Source organism: Cupressus sempervirens, chromosome 1 (genome assembly GCF_028749045.1).
Source record: "Cupressus sempervirens isolate cs-2001-9-10 chromosome 1, ASM2874904v1, whole genome shotgun sequence".
Taxonomy (NCBI): domain Eukaryota; kingdom Viridiplantae; phylum Streptophyta; class Pinopsida; order Cupressales; family Cupressaceae; genus Cupressus; species Cupressus sempervirens.
In genome coordinates this window covers 21,235,281-21,258,408 of record NC_143118.1, presented here as the reverse complement: position 1 = coordinate 21,258,408, position 23,128 = coordinate 21,235,281, and positions in this window count along the sequence as shown.

Sequence of the window (23,128 nt, the reverse complement as noted above, 5' to 3'; positions counted from 1 at the left end):
TTAGTGTCCAGGTAGACGCTTGTGAAAATTTGCATAATTTAAATACGTTCTTTTAATTCTTGTCTTCTTCGTGTCTATGAAATATTTGTGCGTACTTCTTTGCAACAAATCTTTCAGTATTATATTTTGAATTTACTGGAATGCTCGTGGGTTCTTCTGTATGCGTGGGGATTAATATATCGTTAAAAAAACTCCTTTCAGTAGATGCGAAATTGTAAATTTATCTAGGAAGGGTTTGATTTTGAAAATGGAAATTTTTAGTTAAAAAAATTGAATGGTTATACTTAATTTTCCTATTAGATTAAAATTGCAATTATATATAAAAATAATAATTAAAAAAAAAATAATAATAATGATAATAAATTTTTTTTAAATGTTGGAGGGGAGAATTATATTAAAAACGTATTTAATAAATTTCATATAAATGAAGATGTTTTTTAAAATAATAATAATAATAATAAAAAGAATTGGGACAGGGGGTTTTACCCCACCCCGTCCCCACTTATCGTCGACAACCTTAATGCTGCGCTGACCGTAGTACAGACTATGGTAGCAGCTGGCCTGCGGCCGACAGTGTTTCAATAAGCCATGCGGGCTATAAACGCAGTGATATATATATATATATATATATATATAAATTTTAATTATCATTTTTAATATATTAAAATATATTAAAATTTGTTAATAGTTATTTTAATATATATTAATTTTTAATTATTATTTTAATTAATAATATTTATTAACAAGTTTAATATTATTAATAGATTTTAATATTAAATTAAATATTATTTAATAATATTTTGTTAATAATATTTATAATGTGAACTACATTATTGTTTATTAATATTGATAAACTTTATTATTATTTATAATGTTTTTTAAATATAGTTAAATTTTAATTAATAAAATTATTGATAATTTTATTAATTATTAAATAATAATTGTTGAGTTGGATAATCATTAATCAATTTAATTTATATATATAGTTTAATTAAATTAATGATGGATTAGTTAATATCAAAATTGTAGATCTATTTTAATATTATTTTTAATAATATTGTTTAGATCGAAACTACTTATTTATTTCAATAAGTTAAATAAATAACTTGCCTTTTTAGATCATTTTAGAAAATTGATTTAAACCAAGTTGGATAATTGACTTTCATTCAGATATGGGACTTGGGTTAATTGTAAGGGGTTAATTGCGAAAACTTATTACTTGAGACGTACCTAACACTGGAACTTAAACCTTACATTAACTCAACGATATATTATCAGTCATAACCAACTATGTAATGATTTTTGTTTTCTATGGGACTATTCTATTGTCTATGCTCTGGAGTTTTGGATTGATTTAGTTTGACCAATCTTAAGGTGTTTACCAGAGGCTTGGGGTTATGTGATTGTGATGTTGTGATGTCTTGTTTTCGATATTTTTTAACCCAACCATGGTGATGTGTTGATATGCTCTATGATGGATGTTTTATTGTTTATTATTGTTTTCCAGTTTCCTTGTGTGGAGCTGAGGTGTATGTTATGAGATACTCGACTTAACCATTTTTGAGTCCTCGATCAGTTATATTTGATTTTTCTTGTAGTCACTTTGGGAGGACTAAAGTGTATGATTTGTTCTTGATGATGTCATTGTGTGACATGTTTTGACTTGACCATTTTGGAGTCTTTGATCAGTATTGTGATTTATTTTGGGATACTTTCTGGTCGCTCGTTGGAGAACCATTGGATAATATGATTTATCATGGATGCCTTCAGATGCTGATAGAGATCTATCGTGATCATTATGATTATTATTTGATGCTAATCAGTTGCCCATGGAGAACTGATGTGGTTATTGTGGATTATATATATATGATGTTTTCACTCGCTTATATAGGACTGAGGTGATTTTATTATGATTCTTTGATTTGAGATTTCATGAGCCTAGGGTAGGTTATCTATGTGTAGTGTTGGGAAGTGGCTTGCAATGGGGGTCGGGGCCCTAAGAGGCTGCCTGGAGAAACCCATTGTAAGTTGTTTTAATAAGTGATAACATTTACACTAAATGGGGATTAAAATGAACCTAATAAGATAATTGTATGTTGTCTCCCATGCCTTGAGTGCTAGTACAGACTAGGATGGGGTAGAGAGAACGCTTGGTTGCGACCTTGCATTCCGTAGTATGCCTCGTCAGTACGAGAGGATACTAGTGGCCGCAGGAACACAGGGGACCCGAGATTCCTAGGGGATTGCTCAGGTAACTTCCAACGTGATTTGTGCGATGACACTTTCTCGCTTGCAGAGTAGGTTTCTTACGTTTCTGTGTGGTGCCTCTGGGTCTAGATGTCGATCTATGTGTTGGAACCTTTGAGTTAGTATACTTTTAGGATTTTTTGGACTTAGAGAGTATTTGTGATTATGTGATTTGATATCCTATTTGGGACTTGAGACTATCTCCTCAGCGTGGTGGGAGTGGACCATTTAGGTTCTAAACGATCGGGTGGTAGTGCTTTTTACTCTTACCATTTGAGATCCGTCCGTTGCTACCATGGCTGGAGCTTCTTGGGATGCTTGTTCATCATGTTTAGGTGATGTTATCTACTTTGGAGGATCATTTTATGCTTTATTCTTGCATGTTAGATTTCTTTATGCATATGTTGTAGCATGTTTTAGGTGTGACATCCCTATTACTATAGTACCGATGATATCTTCAGTGGCTTGGGATGTTATGTGTGGGGGATGGCTAGGGCCCATGATGGTCTAATGATGTTATTGACGGTTGGGAGGAACCACACACTTAGATTAGTTGTGTTGTATGATAGATAAATAGTTGTATTTTATGTTGGATGTTTATATCTTTTATGATGGATGGATGTATCATGTGTGGTATATGGTTTCATTTATTTTACTGTACTTTGTATCATGGATTCTTGGAGGATGATGTATCTTTATTTCTACTTATGTATATTCTTTTAGCCTTTCATACCCTGTGACATGTATAGTGGATGATTGAGCATTCCAAATTAATTTGCCAAGAGGCATTCAGAACAGATGTATATTAAATGGACATTGGACTTTATAATTATTCTTTCATGTGGATGTGGTAGTTGTTAGACTTAGATTAATTAAATTTAAATGTGACTCAATGTTTTGGGATCCATAAGGAATGTAACCTGTTATGTATGTTTGTTGATCATTACATGTTATTGCTTCTGCTACTATGTGTTTGATGTGTACGTTATACTTTCTTGTTTAAAAAAATAAAAAATGTTTGGCAAACTTAGTAAAACTTTAGGTTAATTCTTTTGGATCCCTTGGCGGGGCATTACATATTGTAAGAAAACATTTTTCATTATTGATTTTATTTACAACATAATGTTCTATCTTTTCAATGCATTTAGAAATACACTTTTGAACTTTCAAATCATTCTTCCACATTAAACAGGACACATTTTTCCAATCTATAATAGAATATCAATATTTCTTGCTTTCTATTGTATGACCTTCATCTTTACCAATCTCTTTACTTAGTAAAACATCATTAAGGAATCCCACATCTACTCATCTATATGCTTCCTCACTTCTAGCTACAATTTGATCTTACAAGGGATGCATCGCTACAATATCCTTTCCCATATTATTGTTCTTATCAAAATATTCATTGAAGTCAAACTTTTCCTTTTCTATTATAAAAATTTCTCTTCTTAACCTTAAAGCAATCCATACTTTTTCAACCTATAGCAGTGTATCATATTCTTCATCCTAATCACTTTTAACAAATTATTTGATAAATAAAACCAAATAAGTCATGGTAATTTTACAAAAAACAAAAACAGTTTCTCCTTCAGAGGTTGAAACATATGAAAAACTTCATCCTTTGTCAATGAATAGGTATTTGTAAATCTATCATGTACTATAATTTGATCAAATTGTTATGGTCTTTATAGTAATAAATAACAAGCATTCATAAGAATATGCTAACACATAGTACCTCACATGATAGTTCTTAATCTTGAACTTTACCATACATTTCTTATTTACCAATACTCTATGATTATCCTACAACTTTGTGATGCAAGAGCATTTGGGTGTAAAAGAAATCTTGCATCACCCAAAAATATTGTTTAGTTTTCCAATAAGGTCTATATAGTGTAGAGTTACTATTTCTTAAATAATTCCATTTTTAGTAAGTTGTTCATTTGAGATTAGAATTTTTAATTTCTTTCCTAGAGGTTCACTTTGGTTGTATGAACCTCCCACTAAAGTTCCATTGTGAGATCAAGTTTGGTTTGATGATATTGAAGCTTTTTTTGTATTAGCAGTAGGGTGAAAAAAGATGAACTCATATTTGAAGGCTATCATGGCTATAAAAGGGGGTTGAGCCTTGACTAAATTTGATTCTTCCAATAATTTTATAGAGAACTTCACGCCATTTTCAAAATGGGGCTATAATGGCCCAACAAGTGAATAAATGAAGAGTTATGATCTCCAAAAGTTGCACTACTTAAAATAGTAAAATAAAATTCTTTCAAAAACTCATTTGAGTTCCAAAAATTGTTAGGAGCCTACTCCAATTTGACTTGCTATAGAAAATATCTCCTACTTTTCAATTGATGAGCTTAAGGGGATTTCTAATGAATGGTTCATAAGGTGCAACACTTAGTGAAGGTTGTGCAAATGGGGTTGCAAGCAAAGTGGGTTTAACAATGGAGGAAACTCCATAGTTAAGTGTGCTCAAGCTGGAGTAGTACTAGGATGGGTGACCTCTCGAGATGTTCTAGTGCTTCACCTCTGTGACCATCACCTAGATTTAATGAGTGCTAAGTGTTCCATTTATTCTAATGAGAGATTGATTTGTGTGAATCATCACTCGTGAAACATGGGTCAATGAGTTTGACTAAAAAACTACACAGTAAAATCCTGATAGCAATATCACAAGCCTACTCCAATGTAAGAAATGATAAATACATATATTTTAGGGATATTTTGCCTCAAAATTAGGGTTTAGAGTTCCCAAAACCTTCTTGGTGGTTAAAATCCCCATGTATAAAGAAAGCTCACAGGGTTATTTAAGGGAGTTCTGATGGAGTATAGGTCACCTTGCATTTAATTGTGATGAAAATGCCCATGTGGTTATAACATGTCATATTTTTTGAATGTTGTAATGTCATTTAATTTCAGATGATAGAAATAAAATTTCATGTTCTTGCAGTTGTTCTATTCTTGCAATTTTTTTTAAATTTCTATATTCTGGTGTGTATTGTGTTGTTACGGGGTGCACCATTCATCACTATCCAATCCAGTGTGATAGGAATCTTGCATTTACACATGACTACTATTTATAGTATGTTTATATTTGAGAACAAATATTTTCCAAACTTCTTTTGAAAGATTCGAATGAGTTGGATAAGAATGACAAAAATCTTTCATTGTAGGATTATGTCTAGGTTTGAAGATATTAAAGTTTTCATTTTCAAAGTTATTGAAAGAATCATTTAAGTTAAAATTTTAAGGCCTTAAAGGATCTAAAATAACTTGAACATGTCTATGACAGGAAGAGTGTGTTATATGCTGATAGAATAGGTCATGAATAATCTAGCTCTTCAAATTGTTCTTCAATTAGACACCCAATTACAACGTCTCGAAGTTGGGTTATCTTAAAATACAAAATGTAAAAACACATTGAGCACATAAATGAGTTGTAAAAGATAGGTATATGTGCTGGTGTGTGATTTTCAACACATCATAATCCTTCTTAGGTTGGAGATAATATGTGCATTAATTTTTGGGTGATTTATAACCCATGGTTAGGTATTATTTTTTGATGACTTCATTAATTGTATTTTTATATATTAGAGGTGCGAGACAACAATGTGGTGTAAAAGTCTAATAGTTTTAAAGTCACCTTTGGATCTATGGTTGGTAATGCTGATATGGGCACTTTCTCTACAAGTTTATTATAATTTGTTGTTGTTTTCTCCATTATATCTTGGGTGGATTTTTTAGTTTTGATTCTTCTCATTAAATAGTCTTTCCCCATGTAAATCATTGTGATGTGTCGTGCATGTTACTTATGATTATAAAGGTTTGAGGAAGTTTGTACTTAAACACCCCTTAAGATTAGCGTAGGAAGTTATTTCACTACCATGATTTCCTTACAAGTGGTATCAAAGCCTAATCCCTTTGCTTTCAATTGTGGGTTGTTGGGGGTTTTCTAAAAAATCTAAATTTGATAAAGAGATTATGTAGAAGATACTTTGTGATCTTTTTGGAAGAATTTTCATATGGAAAGTTCATAAAGGAGAATAGAGGTGGATAATTTTTTTGAAAATAGTTTTGTAACATGGAACCTAAAGATGGGAGTCTATGACTAGATAGATTTTTGGGAAGTTATTGATGAGAATGTCATGAGACCTACAAATACTTCAAGAGGAGGTAAGTTTTTCTTACCTCCTCTTGAAGCATTTTGTGAGCTACTTGCTCCATTTGCTCTTCCTGAGCTTTCTGCTACAACATTCTGCAATTAATTCATTTTCATTCATTTGAAGGTTCTCAAGCTCCCTCCTTATATTCTGTAGCTTTACTATACAGACTTTATCAGTCCCCTTGAAGTTTGTCTCAAGGATATCCCATGCTTCCTTTACATAATTTGCTGCTGCAATCTTGGGAAATACTGTCTCTGTCATTGCTGCTTCAATAAGACTTAATGCCTTAGCATCCTTCCTCCTTGACTCTTTCAAATGATTCTTTTGATTATTGGTAAGAGTAGCATACTGAGCTCAGTCTGTCACATCATTGAACCCATTAACTTCAAACTCCCACAAATCATTAGCAACCATTATGGTCTTCATCTTCTTTGCCCATGTATCATAATTTTGTCCATTGAAGGGTGGTGGCTGCTACCATATCTTTCTTGCATCTCCTGCCCTGTTAAATATCCCAGAAAAATTTCCCTAACTCACTATGGATGTGGGGCCTCAAAGCTCTGATACCATGTGAAAAATAAATCACAAATTTAAAAAAATTGCTTGGCACATGAAGGTGTCGAGTGACACTTTTGTTCGGCACCTTAAGGAGCCGAGTGGTAGGAGGGTGCCGAGTGAGCTTGACACTCAAAGGGAAATGCTTGGCAACAATGGATGCCGAGTGAGCTTGGCTCAAACTGAGAAAATTATAACTTAGAGAAATTTCAACGTGAATGTTTCCACCATTAAAACCAGAGAGCCAAAGCTTGAAGCTTCTAAAAAAACTTTTCAAATGCAATGAATAGAAGAAGAACAATCGATTCAAGTATGCCTGCTTGCTTTCTATTCAACTTTGATTAAAAATATTACAAAATTTGGGAGCATTCGGCTTCAACTAGAAAACCCTAAAATAACCCTAAAACTTGAACAACTTCAATATGTCAAAACTTTAAACTTGCAGCTCTAATGGCTGCATACAATGGTGCCTAGAGCAATCACTACTTCAACAGGACAAATCCAACAATAAAAAACTTACAGAATGAATAGAGGAAGAAACATGTGTAACTACAGGCACAAACTTCTTTCCTTCTTCCTTCTCTGCTCTCTGACGACTGGATCTGTTGATCACTTCTTTTTCTGTGCAACTTCTAATCTCTTCAACTAGCTCTCACTCTCTATCTGGTCGAATGAATCTGATCATTCCATTTTGTCTTTTGACCTAAAACGCTTTTCCCTCTCATTTTTTAAACTCACCTACCTGCATTAATTTTTTTGGATGTTCTGCAATCCGTTAGGTGGTAGGTGGGCGTTTGGCTCCAGGGGCAAGACAACCACCGCATTAAATTCCAACAAGATTACCCGCATTCAAAAACTCTATCACATCTTGAGGCATCTGTGCAATCAGCTTCTAGGATGAGTCTGAAGTCATATTTGAATTATTCTCAAACTCCAACTCCCACAAACAGAGTTGATATAAATCCATAGAACTTCTCCCATTATTATCGCATGCTCTCGCCTGAGTATCAGCATGGGAAGTTCAACAAAAGAATCCCTTGCTGGATTGCATACCAAAACCCTTTCCACTTCAACGAAACCCTCCAGGGGAAATGTATACCTCTACTAGTGAGCAGATAGTACAAAAGGAGATCATTCCATGACCTAAGAGACAAGAGGACTAACCCTCCCACTGATGCCAAGAAGTCACCATTCACAGGAAAGTGCTTTGCTGTCATTGACGACATGTTTAAACGGTAACAATCTGATTGACTGTTACTGTTGAGAGTAAGCAGGAATTTCTCCCTCCACAGGGTGAAGCATTTCTCATCGGATAGACGACTGTTCCATTCCTTGCTCACTAGAAAGAACCTGGCAATTGATTCAAACGGAAGACGCTTCAAAATGCTCTCTATTACATCATCGTGTAACTCAGGCCATTTATCTGAATCCCAATCCCTACTTTCCATTGCACTACATTCAACCATAATTGCTTCAAAATGCTCTCTTATATGAAACAAATCTGGACAGAGGAACCCAACTGAAACCCTAAGTTTGCATAAAGCTTGTAGCTCCAATAGGATCGTGAACACATAATTTGTTTGCTTCAGTACCTAGTATTTTTATATGTGCGCACAAGGTTATGAAACATTATTTAGTATTTCTAGATATAGATCTGCACAAGGTCATGCAACTTTATTTAGTTTTTATAAATATAGATCTGCCAATTTTGGACTTCAAAAAAACAAAAGAGAGATTAATTACTATTATTTGTTAGGCATGACTATGTTCGAGCTTAAGACCTCTTCAATAAGAGACTCACAATTTATCTGTGTTGTAGGCTCTTATTTTTTATAGATTAGTTATTTATGTATTAAAAAAAAAAAAAAAAAAAACAATTATTATATTATATTATGAAATTATTTAAGATTTATTTATTGTTTAATTTGTTTAAGAAATATTATTTTTACTTTATGTTTAAAAGTTGTAGAATATTAATTAATATTATTTATATAATAAATCTTTTAGTTCAAACTCTGCAATTTAATTATATACAACATATTCTATTACTAGCAGTCACATGCTTTTGTACATGCAACGAGTGCATCGATAGGAGATGAGATTTAAGTAACAAATGTAGAATAAACATTAAATAATGTAAATATAAGTTTAAAAAAAAATGAAAATACAAACATAAAAAGGTTGAAGATTAAAACATAGATATAAAATTTACAATATTTAGGAAATTTGAATATTGCTTAAAAAATGTGTTCAATAATTTCAATATTTTACAATTAAATTCAATTTATCAAATATGAAAAAAAAAATCATTTAAAAAAAATCCCTCAAAAAATATACGAAAAATTAATAAGAGAAATACAAAAAAATAATATGAAAAATAACGACATCTCTAACAAATATTCTATTCACTAAATAAATTATAGAAATTGAAAAAACAATATTTAAAGAAAAACTAAACTAATATAAAAAATAATTTAAAGTAATTTAAAAACTAAAACTTATATCAATTTAAAAAATAAAAAATTTAATAAATAGAGATCACAACATAATCTAATGTGGAGATCACAAGTAATTATTTTTTAAATAAATAAGAAAAGAAAAACAATAGTTAAAAGTGAATATTTAAATTATAATCGTATATTATTCAAAATTTTCATTTAAATTATGCTAAAAAATATTAAATTTACCTTAGAGTTGAATAAAAAATGATAAATTAATTTATATAACTTTATAGAAGACATATAGCAAATTGATTTAAAACAAATATTTTAAAGTATAATAAAAGTATTATATATTCATCTCTTACTTAAAAAAAAATATTTTAATTAAATTATATTCTTAAAATAAAAATTGAAATCTATTTTTACTTAAAATACAAACTTATACAATATAGTGAAAACACATTATAATGAAGTATCTTAAAATTAAAATCATTTAAGTAAATTGAGACATGGCTAAAATTGGATTGATTTGGCCTATGGATGTACAGGTTGTTGCACATACAGAAGAATAAAAAATGTCTCTATCAAAATCGAAACAGAAATAATATGAACACACTTATCATTTAAGAAGACTTGATTCACAAAATTTGGTAGTGAACAAAGTGAGAGGTAATGTCAGTTTAATTACTCATTCTATTCTCGATGCAAGAGACTACGATTGATATCATTATTGAGGGTAATTGATACAAAGAAATATAAGAAAAATAGATAAGTATAGAGTGGGTGTTCCTACATTAAAATTTAAAATCTGGTGCAATAGGGAGTGAAAGAGTTCTAAAGAGTTTCGGGGTGAGGAAGAGAAGAAGAAGAAGAGAGGAGAATAAAAGAGAGAAAAGAAGGAGAAGAGGAAGGAGAAAGAAAAGCCAAAGGATGGAAGGATAAAAGAATGGAATGATGTGGAGGGTGGTAGGCACATTCCTAATCTGTAACACATGTCTTACGCAGGTAGGCTGTTGCTGTGGTTGTATAGTGTCACCTGAAGGAGGCATGGATGTGCGAGTAAAATTATCGGCTGGAGCAGTTTGTGTGCTGTTGTGTTTAGGGACATGAGTACCGGGTGAAACAGTGACTTCCAACTTCATTCCTACATTGCAGTGAGCGGGAATTCCACAAATGAAATACCTTGTCCCCGTACTGGTAAGTGAAATCCTATTATTACCCCCTTGAAACTCCTCTATTGGATTACTTGTGTTGCATGATTCATACACCCACTTCTCAACCTCCAAAACGTTATGCCATTCACCTCGGTACTTGAACACTATTTTAGTTGATTCAATAAACCTCTTGTTATTACTATTACTATTACTATTAACAAGGAAGAGGAGAAGAGTTAAAAGATAAATTTACCCAAGGTGTCGCCCATGTGGAATGTCTTGGTGGAAGCCTAGGCGGTATAATCTATATGCCAAAGTCCCACCTCTGTTCGTCTCCAACAGTGTACTGGGTGCCCATGGCCTTTGCAGATGCACACAAACACATACACAAAACTAACAACTTCACCAGGGCTGCCATTCCTTTAGTCCTCAATGTGCCCTTTTTCTTGTTCAAACTACAAAACAAGAGCAGAGAGGGGTAGGCATTTATGGTCCAGACCCTCAGTATTTATTGTCCCTAGCCTCCCCTTCCCACCCCCTTTTTCTCCTTCCACTAGTTGTTAAATGTTATTTCTAGATTTTCAAAATAAAAATACACCACGTTCCTATTAAAATTTTAAAAAATAATAGTGACAACCCTTTGTTTCTTCTAATTAAGGTGGACTCTAGATTAAATTTATCTTTTCTGTTGGTTTCCACACCACTAGTTACATTATTATTATTGTTGTTTCTATAATATAATGAGAATTCTTTGTTTTTTTTTTCTAATTAGGATGCACTAATTAATTAAGACTCAAGCTTAAATCTAGGTTCTCATACTAGTTAGATTATTATTATTATTACTATTTTTTTCATTGTTTCCATAATAAAATTTATAGGTGCTATTGTTAGTGTAGTTTTTTATTTTTCCTATTTTGCTAGGTTTTTCCTACACTTTTAATAATCTTGCTTAGGTTAATAAAACATGTCTTATTAGGTGAATGGTTGTGAGGTGTCACCTTCCTACATGTGAGCATCCATTAGCTATCTTGGGAAAATACTTTGCTAGCTTTAGTCCGATAGATGGTTGCTCCTAATTGGTTGGTGTTGCCACCTCCTCCCTCTTCCTAGCCTATATAAGCATGCTACCTGGCTTGTATTTGCATCTCTTGTTTTTGCGTCCTCTTAATGCTATTTTGCTTCCAGCATTTGCATTATTCTCTTGGAGACTAACTCTATGATGCTATTTTGATTTTGTATCATTTGCATTCATAGTTTAGATATTTACTCTTTGCACTAGTTTTCTGGGTTATTAATCTTTTCAGATTCTAACATGGTATCAGAGCTTTTCTATGTGCAAGAGTAGATTTTAGTTTCCTTATTTGAGAAATTCGAGGGGGGCAAATAAATTTTATTATAGTTTTTTGAAAAACGAAGTATGCTCTTCTCTTGCATCTTTGGATGATCCTGAGAATCATAAAAGCTTTGACAAAAATAATTTTTCTCTGGGGTTTCAATCTCAAATCTAACAACCAACTTGCATATTTGGAGTTTTCAATCAGTTTTGTAGGTTCCAGCATGCCATTGATGGACTTAAGAAGCTGATCCAACATTTGCATGTCATATTTTGGTTGCTGGGGTCATTTTTTGATTTTTGGAGCCGTTTTTTACTGTTAAAGGCATCTAATTTACACTACAGCAACATCTTTTGTACATCAACAAGAAAAACGATTTCTGAGTTTTGTTCGCAGCCCTGAAAAACCATCTGGGTATCTTTTAGATTTTGCATGCAAGCTGTATATTTTTCAGAATTGAGCATGCAAAGCTACAGCCATACCCCTCTCCATTGGCAGTCGCAGATTTGAATGCAGTTTTCAAATGTCTCGTTCTTGCTCATACGGACTCCAATTTTGATGATTCTTGTTATGAACTTTTTTTTGTGCTCTATCCACTAGTGGAGTTGTTTTTTTATTTTCATGCACGAATTCTTTAGAAATTGCAGATTTTCAGCCGTGACTGTGCACAGTTCTCGTTTTGGAAACTTCGGAGGATCATAACTTTCTCATATGACCTCGTATCGAGGCGATTCCTTTTTTGAAAGTGCATGATTTTTCGAGTAGATCATAGTGGTTCTATTTTTTTCTTTGATTATTGTGCCCAAGTTTCACTTCTAGCATATGCTCTTCATGAGGGTTTGTAATGCATTGAAATCAAGACCACTAAGTATCTCTTTCTAGTGGTAGTTGTAAATGCACTAAAATAAAGTGCCAAATCATATTTATTTGGGGGGGGGGTTCTTTGATTGAGTAAAAAAGAGGGGGCATTGTCGTGGCTGGGTTCTCTTCTTTCTAGCATTTCTTCTCTGCATTTCTTCATCATGGATCAAACAAATATGCCCATCCTAACTCCATACAATTACTTTGAGTGGAAATCACGCATGACAATTCACTTAAGGAAAGCTGGATTAAATAGGATAACTATGGGACTTGAAACTGAACCTGCTAAAGATGAAGATAAGCCTAAGTGGTTTAACAAATGTGATGAGGTATTTGGAACATTGTGTTTGTCTATTTCTCTTGACTTGCTATTTCACATTGAGTCTTTGGATACACCAAATGAAGTATGGACAAAGCTAGAAACACTATTTGGCACACAAGATTCAATGAGGGGTCATATGTTGGAAAATGAATTAATTAGTTTGAGTCCAAGCAATTTCAACACAATCCAAGATTTCTTCACCAAATTGAAATCACTAAGCCTGCAGTTAAAACAATGTGGAATTGAAAAGAAAGATGAACAACTGATTCTTAGTATTCTTTCTAAGCTAAGTTCAGAATATTCTGTGTTTGTCTCTACCTTATATGCTACTAAGGGTACACTTGGTACTCAATTCACCATGCCATCTTTAGATGATTTTGCTGTCAATCTCACTCGAGAACAGGACAAGCTAATCCAGATGGGCATTCTTAAGTCCTCTAAGTCACATGCCTTGGCTGCCAACCAAGGCACAAAAGAACAACAAGGACAAAGTAGTAACAACAATAGTAAGGACAAAAAACAAAAGAATAGCGAGGAGAAGAAGGATCAGATGCTGGTTTCTTCAAAAGAAACTATTGATACACCATCTTCCAAGGGCGATAAGCCTAAGAAAGAAAAGGTCAAATGTGCCTATTGTAAAAGCCCTGGTCATGATGAACATAAATATTTGCAGAAACAACTTGATCACTTGACATACATTCTTGAGAAGAATAATATCAATGTTCCTAAGTCTATCAAACAAAGTTCTATTGAAGGGTCTAACAAAGAAAAAGAAAATAGCAAGGGGAAAGGAAAGGGCAAGGCCCTTTTTGCAGTTGCTTCCTCACCATCCACTTGGGTTCTTGATTCGGGTGCTTCACACCACATGGCTTCATCTAAGGAAGAACTTGCATCCTTGGAGCCGTGTACTATGCCTTCTATTTTGATGGGTGATAACACTCTGGTTGAGGTGTGTGGGAGAGGGTCTGTTGATGTGGGGGATGGCACATTCCATGATGTTCCTTATGTACCCTCATTTTCAACTAATCTCCTATCGGTACACCAGATCACTCCCACAGGTTTAGGCAAACGGGTTGAGTTCACTCCTGATTCAGTGGAGATACGTGAGTTGCACAATGATTCTGCAGTTGCAGTTGGGAGAGCAGATCATCAGTCATGACTCTCTATGTTTTCTCACTTTGTTCTTGATCCTCCTTTGACTGTTTTGCTCACTCACTTTAATGATGTGAGCAGATTATGGCATGAGCAGTTTGGCAGTCTTAACTTCCACTACTTGCATCAGCTTAACTAGTAGAGCATGGTCACAGGGTTGCCTTCTACCTTGACACTGGAGTCACTTGGAATACATGATAGATCTTCTAATGGGTCAGATTCACTTGAGCAGTCTTCTACCTCCACTTTTGATGCAGAGAGTGATTCAGAGGACTCACCTCCTTCCTCTCCTAGTCATCATTCACAGGTTGATGATTCTCCTCTAGATTCTCCATCTTTTGGTCCACTTTGGGCTAGACAGACCTTGCAGTTTGCAGGTGATTGGGTTGGGGATCCATCAGACACCAAGTAGACTCGTTCACAATTCCAGGATGCTCTACATATCTTCATTGCTACTGTCTCAAATCCACAGTCCTTTCATGAGGCTTCTGGTATTTTTGAGTGGGATACAACTATGTAGGAAGAGTATAGTTCCTTGATGAGGAACAACACTTGGGATCTTGTCCCTTTTCCTAAGGGAAGAAAACTTGTTCGATGTAAGTGGATCTACCAAACAAAATTTGCAAGCTTTGCTGGAGGTGCGGGATGCTTCATCTTTTGGGGGGGCCTCTTCCTCTCACTTGGAGTCCTAATTTTCTTTGGGGAGTCTCTTTTCTCTCTCTTTTGGGGGAATTTTATGTACATGGGTACCTCATCAGGCTTGACTTGTCGGGACCCACTTCTACATCCACCTAAGCTTCGCTTATGGAGGGGTGTTAGTGTAGTTTTTTATTTTTCCTATTTTGCTAGGTTTTTCCTACACTTTTAATAATCTTGCTTAGGTTAATAAAACATGTCTTATTAGGTGAATGGTTGTGAGGTGTCACCTTCCTACATGTGAGCATCCATTAGCTATCTTGGGAAGATACTTTGCTATCTTTAGTCCGATAGATGGTTGCTCCTCATTGGTTGGTGTTGCCACCTCCTCCCTCTTCCTAGCCTATATAAGCATGCTACCTGGCTTGTATTTGCATCTCTTGTTTTTGCGTCCTCTTAATGCTATTTTGCTTCCAACATTTGCATTACTCTCTTGGAGACTAACTCTATGATGCTATTTTGATTTTGTATCATTTGCATTCATAGTTTAGATATTTACTCTTTGCACTAGTTTTCTGGGTTATTAATCTTTTCAGATTCTAACAACTATAAATTTATCAGTTCCATTCTTTATCACTCTACTTAGATTACATTTTGTTATATATGAAGACAATTTCTTTCCTATACAATCAGAATTCTCCACTTAAAATAAAATACAATATATACTTTACAACAAGAATCCTCCACTTTAAAAAATATAATATATCGAAACTAAATTTAACATTTTTTAATCAATATTTTTGAACTACAAGAAAGTTCATGATTTTCTAAATTTCTCATCAAGCATTGCCTAATGTAATTAGTTGAACACAGAGATAACATATACAAAGAACCTTCCAATAAAATTATGGAATGCAAAAGTGGAAAAGAAAAGAATTAAACAAGCTTTCTAAAGTTCTCACAACTTCTTACATGTAGCCTTTTTGAATCCTTACACTCTAGATCATCCTAGATACCTACTTACACTAATAACATGCAATTTGATTTTATTTTTTATTGTCCTATTCACAAATGGTTTTATCCTTTTTTTTTTCATTAATTTTAATTTTAAAAAATCAATTCTCAATAACATTTCAAGAACTTAATTGAATAATTTATTGGTCTTTTTAAATTATTCACAGTATTTATTTTTAGTAAGTACATCACATACACTAAAGCCCAATAGAAAAGGGGAATTGTATTGACTAGATACTACCTCAATAAATTTGAATCCCCCTCTATGTGTTGTAAATTGTTCTTTCTATTATGATTGAATCTTTATCTATGCACTGTGAATTCTAAAATTTGTGTTTTACCCATGTTGTGATCTATTCAGTTAACTTTTGACTTTTAAAATTGATTTAGATTTTAGTTTTTAAATTATTTTAATTTAGTTTTTAAATTATTTCAAATTTTTCTTTAAATATTAGTTTTTAGTTTCTATAATTTATTTAGTCAATAGACTTTTTGTTAGACATTTTTTTTTTTGTATTTCTCTTATTAATTTTTCATAATAGATTTTTTTGATGGGTTTTTTTAAAATGATTATTTTTTCATATTTGATAAATTTAATTTAAATAAATAATATTTATTAATCTATTTAAAATATTTTAGTAAACATTATGTTATTTAAATTAAAAATTATTAATAATCTAATTTGTTCACATAAGATTATATTTTAAATATCCACTTTTAACTTTTTTTTCTTTTCTTATTTATTTAAAAAATAAAAATAATTACTCGTGATCTACACATTAGATTATGTGCTGTTCTCTATTTATTAAACTTTTGATTTTTTAAATTGATTTAGGTTTTAGTTTTTAAAATACTTTAAATAATTTTTTTATATTAGTTTAGTTTTTTCTTTAAGTATTGTTTTTTTAGTTTCTATAATTTATTTAGTCAATAGAATATTTGTTAGAGATGTCATTATTTTTCATATTATTTTTTTGTATTTCTCTTGTTCATTTTTTGTAATAAATTTTTTGATGAGTTTTTTTTAAATGATTTTTTTTTAAGTATTTGATGAATTGAATTTAATTGTAAAATGTTGAAATTATTGGGCATATTTCTTAAGCAATATTCAAATTTCTTAAATATTGTAAATTTTTTTATCTATGTTTTAATCTTCAACTTTTTTTATTTTTGTATTTTCATTTTTTTAAAAACTTATATTTACATTATTTAATATTCATTCTACATTTTTCTCTTAAATCTCATCTCTTATCGGCACACTCGTTGCATGTACAAAAGCATGCGACTTTTAGTAAATAGAAAAGAAAAGCAATAGTTAAAAGTAGAGATAACAACTAATAAATATCAAAATAAGAGTTAAAAATGGAGGGAGATAAAAACTCACAGATAAATAATCAATGGAAAATATTTTCAATTTTTTGGCCAAACTCTTGAAAAATTTCTGTCAAAAATTTAATTTTCAGGAACAAAGTGTCTATCGGCTAAAATATATACATTTCACAAAATACAATTTAATTATATACAACATATTCTCTTAATATATACATTTTCACAAAATTCAAGTAATGAATCTATATTTTTATCTTTAAATTATATTTTCTAATAATAAGTATATATAATAATCATATTCTCATTATAGCTATATAAAATATAATAATTATTTTTAAGAAATGTATTTAATAGGCATCTACATCAAATTTTCAACTCACAATTCGATTTTCATTTAAATAAAAGAAATTGTGAGAGTTTTGAGAGGGATATATTTATTCATAATCCTCACTCTAATTTAAAGAAGAAGAAAATTGTTTTAGATCTATCAATTATATCTATTATTTTTTAAATTGTATATGCACCAATTTTCATGCACATAAAATCATACAAGATTTGTACACAATTATTATATACTAATTTTTTTCGATAATTTTGAAATATCAACTTTGATATTGACATAAATATAAAATTGTCAATAATTACAATGAATAACAATTTCTAAATATATGAAAAGATCATTTAAAATAGTTTTCTACGTATACCTTTTTATTGTTGTATTAGTTTTTAAAGATTAATTACTTATTAAATAATTATTCTATTTATTTCCTATAACATATAATATATCTTTTAGTTCAAAATTTACAATTTGATTATATACAAAATATTTTACTGATATATTTATTCATATCTTTTTTTCATATAAATTTTTATAATAATTATTATTATGAAATGTGTTTAATAGGCAATTATATCTCTCAATCTATTTTATTTATATATTAGAAAAATAAGACTTATATAAAAAATTATTGATAACTTCATAATTTAAATTTCTCCACCTACTGTTCAATTTTCAAATGAAATAAGGGAAAGGGGGTGAGGGGTCCATAATATAAAGGTTAAGCAAAAGTATTTTCATGATATGGAGGAAAATAATGTGTTTCTATGGAGTGGGTCCATAGAGTTTGTCATGTAGTTTTATGAAAATTCTCCCAAATGTTGAAGGAACTGAGAGTAACATCCAAATTCTCAATGAGTTGTGACTAACTAACTAACCACCATGTTTATGTCGATGAATTGTGAATGGTCCCATTGGGCATGCCAGAATATAGATTGTTGATGCCTTCAATATCTCTTAGATGAACAACCTTATGGGAAGCTTCAATGAATGTGCTTTTCACAGGGCAACCTCTAGAATTTTAGAAATTGACTCTTCATTTGTCTTTTGGAAGAAATGAGATAGAAATATCTTGAAATATTAAGAGGTGATATGCCAAATCATAAGAATGCCACTAAACCAACTGTCTAGGTTATTCTAGAAATATAATCTTGAGGCAATTATCTAACCAATAAATATCAATCATAAAAGCACAAATTTAAAGCCCATAACCATAGACATAAAATGAAATACATAGTAATAGCTATAAAGTAGATAAACTAAAATAGCTTAATCTATTTCAGTATTAACTATAGATATTATCACTAAAGTCACTTAAACAACACATAAGTAAATAGAAAAATGAGACTTTGATTCCCAAAGATTCCACAATTGATTCGTATTGACTCAACTGGAGTATTTAGGTACAACTTAAGGCTAAATAGACTAGCTTTTCATTAAGTACTCCTAAATTCAAAAGTTCTCATAATTCGTTTTCATTACAAAATACATAATGAATCCCATGAGCTCCTTGTTAAGCCAATAGGCTTTGTGTGCCGAAAATGTATTTTGTTGTCAAAAAGTCGCAAGACTCTTTCCAAATAATTATCTTTTCTGGTTAGTCCTCAACTTTTTTATTAAAAAAACATAATGTTTTCTTTTGCAATTTAATCATGCACTTTTTAAAAACTATAACTAGTGGATAAGTTATTAAAATAGGAAAATTCCATATGAATTTAGTTGTTTCTAGAATAACTTTGGGAAACTTTCCTCTTCTTATTCTAAATGTGTTGGGAAACTTGTCTTGCCTTTCCCTCTTCTTATATCCATCACTTTTTCATAACTTTTCATTATTTTATACTGCATAGCCTTCTTTCTATCTCTCTTTGTTTGCATAATGTGGGAAATGAGCTCACTAACTTTACCATAGAGAACAAGATGGTGTTCATGTTTGTCAACAGTTTAGTGGTTTGCTATAGCTTTGCATTCACTACTTATGGTTTTATGTATACAGTCTAGATGATGATGGCACATGTAAGGAAAATACTTTCCCAGGGTAGTTTTGGGAAGTCTGATGTTCATTACTTTGTGCGAGGTTCTTGCATGTGTACATCGATTGCAATGAAGTTGTGGGAAAGATATTACTGCCTTTGTGCTACATAGCTCTTTTACTTGATGGAATTAATCAAAATGTATGGTTAGGAGTAGAACGCTACGTAAGGAAAATGGTAAACAAAAATTCCTTCTCATAACTTTAGAATTCCTCTTACAAAAATTATTAAGATGAGAAACAATATGAATTTAATGTGAAAATATGAGAACCTATTAAAATTATATATATATGTTCTTATTATTTATGACTAGTTTTCTTTTTCCTCGAATTTAGCATCCAAACTAGTACTTGCAAGTTCTAGACAGGAAAAATTGATATAATTTAAACCATGAGTCATTCCAACTCTAAAGATTTATGAATATTTTTTATATTATGCATCAAATTACTTTTTCTTTTCTTCTCACATATTCAAGTTTTTTTCTTTGTATTACTTTAATAAATCAAGGAAACAATTTGGTATATTTTAAAGTTTGAGTTGAAATTAAAAAATATATCAGCCAATAAAATTACTCTACTTAGAATAAAACAAGACATAAATTAGTAATATTTGTAAAAATCTCAAACATGTTCTAAATATATTTATATTTCCTAAATATTTAAAAATTCATCTCTTATATTCTTAATTTTTAACTTTAAATAAGATCTATGATTACATTATATTTTACATTTTTATTTTAAATCGCATCTCCTATGCAACTACTAGTAATTAATGTGTAAGGATGTTTTTTGCCTTCGCTTGTTATGCCTAGTCTACGCTTGGAACCTACAACATAATGAATACCATGAGCTCTAGAAACCCCACCAAGGGATGACATTTATACTATAAATAAGTAGAATGCTATCCATTTGCCAATTTAAAAATCTTAAAAGCAGTAATGTTTTCGAGACTTTTAACGAAACCATTAGTTAAAAGTGAGGGGTTATAATAAATATAAACATATTTAAAATCTAATAACGTAAATCACATATTAAAACTAATCATATCCTTCTTTAAAAATAGTAATATTTAAATGCAACTACTTATATATATATATATATATATATATATATATATATATATATATATATATATATATATACACATTTAAAAACATATAATTAATTTTTTTTAAATACATTAATAAAAAAAAAAATCCTTATGAGGTGGGGTTGTGTCGGCAACACGCTGCCAAAGGTAGTTGTGCACTACTCTTAGGAATAGTGGTGTGTTGCCCTTAAGGCAGTCCCACGCTGTCCTTTGGACAACCATGCAAGGGGGTAACCCCCTCCCTAAAATAATTGTTTTATTTTTAATTTAAAATTGATATATAATATAAAATTTTAATTATATATATTTTTAAATATTTGTAGGTATAGGCTTGGAAGTTGAACTTTTTCCCAAGAATTTTTTTTAATAAAAAAAAACATCTACAAAGATATTTAAATCAAAATGTAAATTCAATTGAAATAAAATTTTAATCAACTGTAGCCTCAAAATTAATTCTCTCCCTAAAATTTTCTTCTGTAGAACAATTGAGAATCTAAATTGCGTTGATACGGATTTGGGAAAAAAATCAAGAATAACAACTAAGATTCAAGCACCTAGAAAACACAAAGCAAATAGATATTTTCCAATGAAACATTTAATCTCGGGCTTTCAAACCCCACCTCATGCTAATGCTAAAAATATGGCAGCTAGGTGAAATTCCTTCAACCAAATTCTTCGAGCCACCAAAATTCTCTTCTTTTCCAAACCCTTGAGTTGCTCCCCAAAAACCTATGTGTGCAATAATGACCAAAAAACCCTCTAAGATAGAATTCTAATTCCCTATTAAGGTTTCTGTCTCCATAAGCTCTAAAAATATAATTATTTAATTTAATTATTCCTTTCATGCATAATTACTTATTTTTAAATTAAAATATTCTTTTTTTTCTCCACTTTATTATTTAAAGAAAATTCATAAAAAGATATTTATTTATTATTTAATTAATAAAGATAACTTAAGTGCATTATTTAAATGTCACTAAATTTTAAATCTTTATTAATTAAATAATAATGCTATACATTATTTAAAGTTTAATATTTAAATTTAAATTTTTAAATCCTTTAAATCTAGTTTTTTAAATTAGGACTTTAAATTAAATCTTTTAATTTAATGAATATCTGTATAATTCCAATAATGAAAAAATTGTCCTATTTTACCATTTTTCCATTTAAAAAAAATTAAATAACATTTAATAATTCAATATCAATGATTAATCCAAGAATCATAAATAAGTATTCTATCAGGCAAATCACAAAGTCAAACCACATGAAGCGCATAAAGAAATCAACCAAAGTGAAAATCAAACTACATAAGCACGTAAAGACTTGCGGATTTAAAGAGGATAGACAGTCTATTATGAGTTCTCCTTGCAGGACAAGTATTTATGCTATGTCTGGGATTGGACCTAATCATTATCTTCCCATTCTCACCATTTAAGTATTGTAATAGGACATGCTCATCCTGGCAATTTAGGAAAATTGATTCTTGGTACCTACATCCTGCATACAAGATGACCATGTACATGTACATAAATATATCTAAACTAAATAGACAATGGCAGGGAGTGGTACACCATTAACACATAAGTAGCCATAATCATTAACAATATTTGAAATGTAATCAACTAAGCAATTATTACCGATATATCTGCAATCTAGGTTATGCAACAATATCATATAGTTGAACTCAAATATCTCTAAAACTAACCAATGCATGAAATAAGTCTAAAAGAGTTTGGCAATCAGAACATAAAAGCGAACTACAAGAAGGCATTACAACCAAAATGTAATTTCCTTCTATCTATCATGAGGGTCATGCCACTAATTCTCAGAAGAAACTATGAAAAGGATGAAGAACTAAGCACAGATGATAATTGCCTTTGTGAAGATGGAAAGATAGTGTTTATAGTTATCATGTCTTTCCTCTTTTATATCTCCACCAAACATCTCTCAATATATTTTCATGAACTTTCAATTTGGTCTTTGTGAATTTTCCCTTATTGGGATATTCCACCTCTTCATGCTCAAAGTACTTCTTAGAATCATTGATCCACTCAAGCAACTCTTATGAACTTAGGTTACCATAAAATGTAAACAATACCACCTTTTGCCTCTTCCTAATATTGGAAATTGCCTTCAAAAATATACCTTCTTTAAGGTCTCTCATATATATAGTCTTTTTATTCTTTGAATAGTCCTTCTTCATCAACTACATATTCAATTTTATCTTGACCTCTTCAATCCATTTTTTTGTCTAACTCCTTGTGTAGTGCTTAAATTTTTCTCTTGAGAAATGTAAAATTCATTTTAGGAAGTAGATTTGTTATGCTAGCATTTATTCCACAATGCATCACTTGTGGAGGCATCTTGATCATGAGGGCACCCAACCATAAGTTGTAGTGAAAATTTCTTGAGGTTCAAGACTTCGTCTACGCACTCAAAAACTGATGATCTAATA